The 10,401-nt window shown below is 40.1% G+C and overlaps 1 non-coding gene across 1 annotated transcript; it reads right to left on the bottom strand.

Moving 5' to 3' along the window:
- Positions 1-3,459: 3,459 nt before the first annotated feature.
- On the bottom strand, positions 3,460-3,566 carry LOC147493067 (small nucleolar RNA R71). The gene has a single exon (XR_015200653.1). It is a non-coding gene; the product is annotated as a small nucleolar RNA R71 (small nucleolar RNA).
- Between the last annotated feature and the right edge of the window lie 6,835 nt (positions 3,567-10,401).

Raw genomic sequence — 10,401 nt, 5'->3', positions numbered from 1 at the left:
TGGAATGCAAGAATTGGAAAACTATTCTTTGTCCTAAAATGGAAGTGAAATTGGCTGAGAGGATTGAGGAGGCTCGTTCTGTGACTGTGGCAAGGTCAGATGAGCACATGTTTCAAGTTGTTATGGAGAAGCATGAGTATCAGGTTGACTTGCTTAGTAGATATTGCACTTGTAACAATTGGGGTATAGACGGGTTTCCTTGCCGGCATGTAATTGCGAGTATTTATTGCGAAGGGGATTTAGTGTATTCATACATTGAAATTGCATTTCTTGCCACTTCGTTCAACAACACGTACTCTCATGGCATCACTGCAATTAGCCGCAATGAGATGTGTTCGGATATTTCTGATGAATTAGAAATTCTTCCACCAGATGTGAAGAGGGCTCTGGGTAGACCACAAGTTAAGAAGATTGAGATCACGGGTGTTATGCGTTATACTACCCACAAATGCAGAAAATGCCACAAAACCGACTGGCACGATCGACCGAAAGACTTGTCGTGGGAAAACTTCTAACACTACTGATGTGGAATCTAGAGCAAGGGATGAGTTGGCTCGTGCAAGGGATGAGTTGCCTAGTGGTAGTGGTGATATATATGGTATTAAGGTCTTGGCAATTTTTTGATGTGGGAAACACTAGTGAGGCTGTTTGATGTTTTTGTATGAAATATTTTTTGATTGAATGATAGATATTAATACAGTTTTGGAATCCATTTTTAAAGTCTCTTATGATTTTATTCATTTATTTAATTTTTATTGTGTTTTGCAGAGTTATTGCAGAGTTCATACATAGATAGGTATGAACAACCAATGTTCATACCTATTTAGGGTATGAACAATCAATGTTCATACATGGTATGAACTATCAATGTTCTTTATTTAGGGTTTGAATACTATTTATGAACAATGAACTTTTATTTTTCATACATGGTGGGAATGAACAATCAATGTTCATACCTGATAAGAGCCCAAAACTGTAGTTTTAACCCTGTAACAGTCATACTTTTAGACCAATTATGTGAGTACTAATTAAGAGTTAACACTAATTACGTGTTTTTATGCATTTCAGGTATCAAAGTCCATTATGTGCAGAAATGTGCCACTTTAGCGAGATAAAGGAGCAAAGGTCGGTTACTAAGTAGTTTCGTGATTAAAGGCCAAGATTCAAGAAGACAAAGCCTTCCTAAAGCCCGGTCAAAAGCTGAAAAGTCGACATGGGCAGAAACAGCACACAAGTCAGCAGAACTTCCGAAGGCCGTATCTTTGGACTCAGACCTTGGAATGGGGCCTACCTTATGTCAAAACGACCGGCTCGGAAAGAGCTTTCCAATGGTCTAAGCCTTGACCCAATCAGAGAAGCAGAAGTGGACGAAAAGTCTGTTCAAGCCAACTGTAGCTGAAGAGGCCTTTTTGGACTGAAAGAATTGGGTTTTGGGCCTGATTCTCTGGCCCAAAACATAGCTCCAAGCCCATGCACGATTTTTGGATCTGAAAGTATAAAAACCAAAGCTTAGCTCTTTGTTAATAGTAGCTAGTTAGACCTAAAAAAATATAGATAATTCTAGATCTAGTTTTCAGTAGATTAATTAAGTTTTAGTTCCATTTTCAATTCTTGTTTTAGATTAAGTCTTTGAATCATTGTTCTTGATTGATTAGATAAATAAAATAGTTATTTTGTCAATTTCTATTCTTGTCATTTACATTGTGTTAGATTTGATTTGATTTATTACTTGGTATTCAATTCTTAGTTATTAATTCAATTTTAATTATTGTTTAATTTAGAATAGTAAATTTCAATTCTTTATATCATGTTTAGTTTAATTTAATCGGAAATGATTGCGTAATGATTCTCGGCTAAACCTCCATTAGAGGGGGTTGAGAAGCCTTGATGAAAGCTTGATTCCGATTATCGTAGAGTCGTCGTAATTTCCCTTCCACTCTAGAAACGATTAGTTCACCATGAGAATGGGTTTGATCGTTCACATGCTAGTTATGAATTGGTAGGAATGCCATGTGTAATTAGGGATTAGGAATAACCAATTGTTCTGCGAAGCAGTTCAATTCGGATTACGACGATTCGTCGTTAATAAGATTAAGTCGAGTTATGGTGGAATCAATCCCCCTCTAACTCTTTATCATCGAATCAACGTACGTAGCATTCCCATAGTTATTTTGATAACCGACTAGTTGCATCTTGTGGGTAGTTGCATCGTAGTCTAGTTGCCACTTCGTAAATCTCTCATTAGACTTAGAGTAGAGTAATTAGACTAGAAAACACAACATGCGGAAGGACTATGAGTGGAACGAATCACTCTACTCCACTATATCTCATAGGATTGAGAGTAGAATCTTTGATAAAAAAATAGACACGTAGATAGTTTTAGTTTACTTACGTTTTGAGTTCATCGTTCATTTCGTAGGTAAACTATTCAAGTTTATCTTTTATCAAATGGCGCCGCTGCCGTCTTAGTTTCACTTTCACATTGTTTTCGTAGTGTAAGTACTTTTCTTAAAGTCCCATTTTCACCCACCCACCCTGGTTTGATTCATACTTTGGTTTTCCGATTCATCGTTGAAAAGTTCCTGACAAAAATACACTGAGCGCGACCGCGCCTATAAGGAGCGCACCTGCGCCCTATAGCCTGGAACACGAGCGCGACCCGCCCTAAAAACACTGTAATTTGAAAATTACACGGAGTGCGACCGCGCCCTATGAGAGTGCACCCGCGCCCTTTGCTAATTTTTCCGGAATTCAACAGTTTTGACTCGAACTTTGATTTTTCAAGTTTTCAGTGTTCTAACTTGTTATATACACTAAACACGTGTAAACAAGACGCTATTCATAAGCGAAGCAAGGACGCAATCAGTTATTCCTTTCTTCCACACCTCGCATCTCCTATTAGAGGTTTATACTAGTATATCATAATTGTTTGGAGTGTTGATGTGTTTAGCTAAGTTTGGTTTTAGCCTTGTATGAGATTAAGGTCTGGCCGAACAAAAACACCGAACGTAATTACACAACAACGTCAACAAACAAGTCTATCTAGTATACCACCCACTACACCTCTAGCTACTAATTCACACACATCACGACCTGATGCCCGGCGAAGAAGAGAGACTCCTCTCTCGACTTCTACAAAGCCTTGAGCGATAGCCCAAAATCTTGCATCATTCTAGCGGACCGGTGGGGATTTCGAATCCCCAAATATTTTAATTTGTTACCCGTTTTCATGGATTAGACCATGAAAAACCTTATCGGCACATCGTAGGATTGAACAAGTCCTAACAACATTCCACCATCCTACGGTTGGTGCGGAACAAATTAAACTCGGGTATTCCCTTTCACCTTAGCCCGATAAAGGCGTGTGTGGTTAACGCCCAAACACCTAATTACGTGGACTCGTGGGCAAAACTTGTTCATTTGTTTATGGAACATTTTTACCCACCCCTAAAGACGGATAAGATGCTTTCCAAGATTCATTTCTTTCGACAAAATCCTCATGAAACATTTTCAGAGGCTTGGAATCGTTTCACCGATCTCCTTATAGAGTGTCCACATCATAACTTAGCGAAAGACACATTAGTTCGTGCCTTTTTCAAAGGACTTCTACACCACCATAAAGAAGTCCTAGACATAATGAATGGGGGTAGTTTCTTAAGCAAAGGAGCCTCCGGAGGCTTATAAATTTTTAGAGGATCAAACTAAAGCGAAATAACAACTGGGGGTAGTGATGATATCCACCGCTCGCTAGTTCTTCTAATACTGATTAAGGCCGCGGTATGTTTGAAATTAAACACGACCCCGAGCTTAAAACTCTAATCGAAACACTCACTAAAAAGGTAGAGGCCATTTCTGTTCAACAAAAGCCTATCCCCTCATGAGAACGTAAATTCAAATCCATGTAGTTTCATTTGAGCCCCGAAAGCATCCCGACTCCCAATTGTCCTATTGCCTATGAACAGGCTTGTTCCATTAATAGTGAACCTAACGCCCCTTGGAGACAAAATCCCAACTTCGGTTGGAGAAATAACAAACACGTCACACCTCCAGGGTATAATAATCAATATGTTAGGCCAACACAAAGTTTTAACCAAGCTCCACCACGACAAGGACAGGGTCAAGGTAATTTTAATAATTATAACAACCAAATGCAACCTCGACAAGGTCAAGCACAAAGTCAAGGTATTTATAATAATTATAATGCTAATAGAGGTATCGTTCTGGTAAATAATAACTATCAAAATCCACCCATAAATAATTCACGCGAAATAGTTCCAGTCACACCACTCGTGACTACTACACCCACACAACCGGATCGTCTTGACACCTTCATACAAGTGAGCCAAAAACTTTTCCAAACCATGGCTCAATCTAACCAATAGCTTCTACAATCCCGTTATAATTTAACCCAACAGGTTGGCTCAAGATAAAGCCCAACCCAAAGGTGTGTTTCCAAGTCGAAATACCTAATCCTAAAACAACAAATACAGCCTTTGAGGTAACCGATAATACTAGTAATGAATATGAAAATGTAGGTGAGCTAAAGGCCATCACCACTCTCCGTTAAAGCAGAGTGGTTGATAACAAAGTAACTATGCCTATAGTTACCCCACCAAGATAACCCTACACCCGCTATTTTACTAGATACCAAAATAGAAACTCAAGACCCTACCACCGTAGAGGTACCCGGTTACAACACAACCTAAGAAACAGAAAGCCACGGTTAAACATCCAGGTGATACTATTGCTAAATATAGACAGAAACCACCGTTTCCACAAAAATTAGCCGTGTTAACTAGGGATACAAATTATGAGGAGATTAGGGATGTTTTCAACAATCTAACTATAAACCTTCCCTTCCTCGAAGCTATTAAAAAGCTACCACACCATGCTAAGTTTCTTAAGGAATTGTGTACTACTAGGCGTAAGACAAATATACCAAAAGACGCCTTTTTACGAACAATTCCCAACTCTATCCTAACATAATGGAATTGTTAAGTACAAGGACCACGGTCAGATCCATCAGTCTGATGCACCTTAGGAGATTCTTATCTGACGACCGCGTTATTAGACTTGGGGGCTAGTGTTAACTTACTCCCATTTTATTTGTATAGACAAATAGGTCTAGACGAGATACAACCCACTAAAATGACGTTGCAATTAGCTGATCGGTCTATTAAGTATCCTAAGGGTGTGGTCGAAAATGTTCCGTAAAAGTTCAAGATTTTTACTATCCGGCTGATTTTGTCATCCTCGATACTGAAGTCGATTAACGACTCGTCCGATCATCTTAGGGCGTCATTTCCTGGCAACTGCCAATGCGCTCATTAATTGTCGCGATGGTTCAATGTCCATGTCTTTTGGCCATCTTGCTGTTGAAGTCAATGTTTTTAAAACAAAGACACAGTTACCCGATTCGTCTATGGATGGAGAGGTTAGCATGATCGAAAGCTTTGCTCGAGATTATTTCAACAACACGTTCCCTGATAATCATATGCCCAAATTTCTTTCCTTTGGAAGTTCAGACTCAAACATTTCCATCCCTACTCTAGTCGATACACATATTACGGATGAGGATGAGATAGATGACTTTCTCAAAGATGTAGAGGACTATCATAGTAACGAGGATATGACCAATCTAGATGACCAATTCGATGAGTTTCTTAGAGCAGGTGATAATTCATCCTATCAAGAACTACTTTCCACAACATCCACCTCGACTTCCCTCCTACCCTTTCAAAGGAATCTCGAGTTTGCACTCGATCCTTTTGTTTCTTATGTGCTTCATAATTTTTTAAATCCACCTAGAAAACAAATACTTCAGAAGACAAAAGCGTTTGACACCTTCATTTTCAGACTTGAGACAGTCCCTACACACACCATGAATGAGTTTTGTGCTAAAACCACATCCTCATTGTTTACATGCTGTCCTTCTACAACTTATCCATATCCACCATATTCTCCACAACCATTCACTTTTCCACACTTATTTACTAGAACACCCACTCGTTCAAAAATGAAAAAGAAGGTGCATCCTAGGTTACGTAATAGGGTGATCCGACTTCGCTTTTATTTCACTAGGTTGCGTCATAGGAAATCTTGGTGTTTGATTGTATTTGGATATGTTTTTTGTGATATTTATTTATGGAATGATCCACAACTATTTCGGTTGTTGATATATAATAAACTGCATGTTCATACATATGTTTAGATAAAGTCTCGAGTATCTGACTATAAACGACTCAACTTTTGTGTTTGGTGCATTTCCTTTCATTTCCATATATCGGTGAGTGCACCATTAAGGTAATCGGGCCCTCCAATTGTATTCCGATTTGGGTTGACATAATCTATGAATTTAGAGTTCAGTCGTTCGCATAACATACATCATGCACGCACTTCGAGGCATTTTCCACTATCTTATATGTCATCCACGGTCGGAATAGAGTGTTTTATGGATCATTGGATTGGAAATTCTCTCCTGATCATTTTCATATCTTATTCGCAAAAATCCGACTGGTAACGAAGCGGCAATTTTGATTTGAAGTTTCGCAAAAAAATCGAAAAATTCACAAATTTCGAATTGGGCTTGGGCCCAACCCGCGCCCACCGACAGCGCACCCGCGCCCTTACCTTCAACAGTCGCGTTCATCTTCTCCAAACCGCCATTAACGCCATTAACAAAGCTTCCAAAAACCTAAATAAAATAAAATAAAAACAAAACCAAATTTCCCACACCCACAATCCAAGACCCAACCCAAATCGACTCCAACCGCACCGCCCACAACCTCCACCAACTTACATCACCAAAACCCACAAAAATTTAAAAAAAAATTTGTAACCTGTCGCGCCACCGTCGCACCACCACCACCACTGTTTGCTTAAGTCGGTCGATACAAATTCCACCACCATATCCCATTTAAACCCCCACTACATTCCAAACACTAAAATGGGTCAACAACATCGAATTTTGCCGGAGCAAGCTTTTACTGGCGACCACTTCGCGTCATTTTACGGTGACGAAATGATCAGTAGAGACTGGAATAGCTTGTGGTACTCGACTGAAGCCTATTACCACGAGGACTTAGTCCGACGGTTCTACAATACGAGGGAGTTGGAAGGGACTAGGATTTTTGTTGTGGTGGCGAAGAGGAGGAAGGAGGTGACTACTGGGTTGTTGGCTGAGATTCTAGGCATTCCGCTTAGAATCCATCTGGATGTCACGTTGCAGGAGTCCCAATATAATGGGGTAGAGCCATTGATGAACGTGACGGTTACAGAAGGGAACTACAATGCGAGATCGCATTGTGTTCGTCAGGCATCCCTTAGGACCAACCAGCTGGCTGCAGCTCAGTGGATTGGTCTGAACATCCTGGGGAAAGAGAAGGTCAGCGACATCGGCCTGAACTGCCTCCACATCTTATGGATACTCCGGAGCGTAGTACCGTTACAGATCTTGGAGTTTTACTTAGCATGATTAGGGGAGTAGGAAGTCCGTTGCACCTCTCCTCGTGTTGATAACCAAGATCATCTTTGAGTTGAGGAAGCGCCTTCGATAGATATACATCACCCTACACCAAAACCCTCGCATCTATAAGGAGTGTGTCCAACGAGTTTGGAGGTTGGCTGAGGATAGAGAAGAAGACGAGGAGGATAGGGGAAACGAGAATGCCTCAGAGGATGAGGAGGATTTGACTTGTTTTGATGCGGATGCCCTGGAGAGGTGCTGTTCAGACGCAGAACGCATGGTCGTAATTCATCGTGGCATGCGTTCGCTCAACACCATCTGCGAAGACCTCCGGACTCGACAGGCAACTATCCATCAGAACTTTGAGATCCGTACCCAGAGAGAGGATGAGAGGTGGGAACAGATGAGGGCGAAGCTAGAAGCTTCGGCCGCCCGGATCGACATGCTCGCCGCGATTCCCACCTCACGGGGACTCTCCTTCCGAGGACTCACCATCGAGGCACGAGCGCCGTCGCCGGAAGGGATCTAATGGTGGCCGGCCCATCGGGAGCTCGGGAGCCATCTCCCCGAAATGCAGCCCTCCGCTACCAAGATGCGAGGGAGTGATTAGGGATAGTATCGTTTGATGTTCTATTTTTATTTGTAGTTTCATTATTGTCATTTATTTTCATGTAAGTTTTATTTCCGTAATTTGAATTTTGTAGTGAAATGTACTTCGAATGAAAATTTTAATATAATGTGGTTATTTTCATTATCGTGGTTGTTTAATATTGATCCCACCTTCCCAAATTGTTTGGGGTGGTTTTATCTATTTCAAAGATTATTTTTATATGACCCTCGTCTTAGAATTTATTGCGGAGTCAAGGTGAAAATATGGCCGTTTAGGCATATCTATGAATAAGTATCATGGTAGGATGAAATATCGATTAAATAGGTAGATTCTATCATAAATTCAACCTAAAAGATACTAGGTTTGTTTTAGAATCAAGAAAATGACTTGTTTTCGTTTTCGGGTTTGGAAATTTTGGTATTTCCGGAAACTGCCGTAAAAACCTTTTGGCAACTTTCCGATCCGGTTTAGCAACTTAAAACCTATATAAACTTCATACATTCTACACTCACAACTCACAATACACCTAACCTCCATCACTCACCGTTCACTCCCACGAATCCCACGTTTCGTCTCATTTTTCGAAGTTTCAAAGAACTCCGAAGCGCACTTTTCAGGCTCCTGCAATTTTTTTAGTTTTTTTGTCAGAGAGCACTCGCGCCCAAGGTGAGCGCAACCCGCACTCAAACACTGGATTTCCAATTCAATTCTTGAGTGCACTCGCTACCGACTTCCGGGACCTGAAAAATTCCAGTTTTCTTCGGTAGTTTCGGATCATTCGCACCTATTCCGGGCGTAATTTTAAGATGACATCTCCAACATTGATACCGAACAGTCTTTGAAGATTTGTTCCAAAGCACTACTTATGGTGCTTGGTTTCATGGGATCACATACGTTGGTTGGGGAGCCGCTTATGGTAAGACTGATGCACTTTATTCTCCAACACTAGCATCTTATTTTTACGATAACTATATTTTCTTTGAAAGACCAGATGGAGAACAAGTGTTCTCCATCAACATTGATAATGAACCAATGGAAATTACCAGGTTCTTTCTAGCATTTGTTCTTGGACTTGCTATGCCCACTGAAATACAAGACCCATGGTGTTATTGGGTAGATAATATATATGTCTACACTTATGAGTTTTTGCATGAGTCGTATGGGGCGGGCATTTTCCGTATCGAGGACCAAGGGGACTATAACGTCGCTTTTGGTAGCCTGTCCATGAACATAGGAACTGTTATGTTTTGGATCATGCTAAACATTTTAGGGGAATGACATTTTTCTTCTGTGAATGATGCCACTTGCAGCGTTTTCCTTGCTTTAGCCACGGGACGTATGTGTCATGACCTTCCCCGAACCTTGATGTCTAGTTTAGCTCGATCCCATAGCATGAGGCATAAGTTCCTTCTTATGCCTGTTCTAGTTTCCCATATTATGCTATGTTTCTTTCCTGTTTTTTGTACACATTTCACGGATTGGATTACGGTTAGACCTTTATGCATTTTAACCCACCAATAGTATTATTCGATCCTTCCGTGCAATGACTTGGCAAGGGTGGAGGATACAACCTCATCAGGTTGCACCCTACACCTCGTCAGATCAAGTGGCCCTTAATAGGTTAGCAATAATAGATGATAAATGGCGGGAAGCCTGGCAAATTATCATGGCATGGCAGATCTAAAGGAACCTCACTTCTTTATAGAAGAAGGGATGAGGAAGATAATGAGTAATCACGAGAGATAAGGTAAGTTTTCATTCTAGTTAGTGTCTACTTATGTCCCAAGCAATTTCATTCTTGTTAACCCCATAATGGGTAGAACTTCATTATAGAGTTCGCGTCGGTTTTATTTCTATATTAGTGCGTTCTAACTTTGTTTTGCGATGTTCCTAAATTTCACACGCTTCAATGGTATTTTTTTCTACCCTCTTTATTTACAATACTTTGAGGACAAAGCATGCTTCTTGTTTGGGGGGAGCATAGAAACACGTGTAATTAAGGCATCTGCTAGGATATAGATATGTATAATATGCATTTGTTTTCTAGTTAAAATTTCAAAAATTCAAAAATATAAATAAATAAGTTCATGCTATACACTTAGGAATATTGGTATTGTTTTCCTTCTCTATGCTCTTAACAATCTAAAAGTCTCAATGTAGCTTTTGCATCGAGAATAATTGTTAGGAACTTAGGTTAATATGTAGGTAATAATCTTTGCATCTATCTATAAATATATTACATGAGTATCTACGATTGTTAGTAGTAAGTTTCTGAAATCTAGGCTAGAGTACTTATTCTACAAATCCTGTGAGAATATAGCCTAAA

The sequence above is a fragment of the Coptis chinensis genome, chromosome 6, assembly GCF_015680905.1.
Source record: "Coptis chinensis isolate HL-2020 chromosome 6, ASM1568090v1, whole genome shotgun sequence".
NCBI classification, from domain to species: domain Eukaryota; kingdom Viridiplantae; phylum Streptophyta; class Magnoliopsida; order Ranunculales; family Ranunculaceae; genus Coptis; species Coptis chinensis.
The sequence above is the reverse complement of the archived record's forward strand: the minus strand, read 5'-3'. Positions and strand labels throughout refer to the sequence as shown.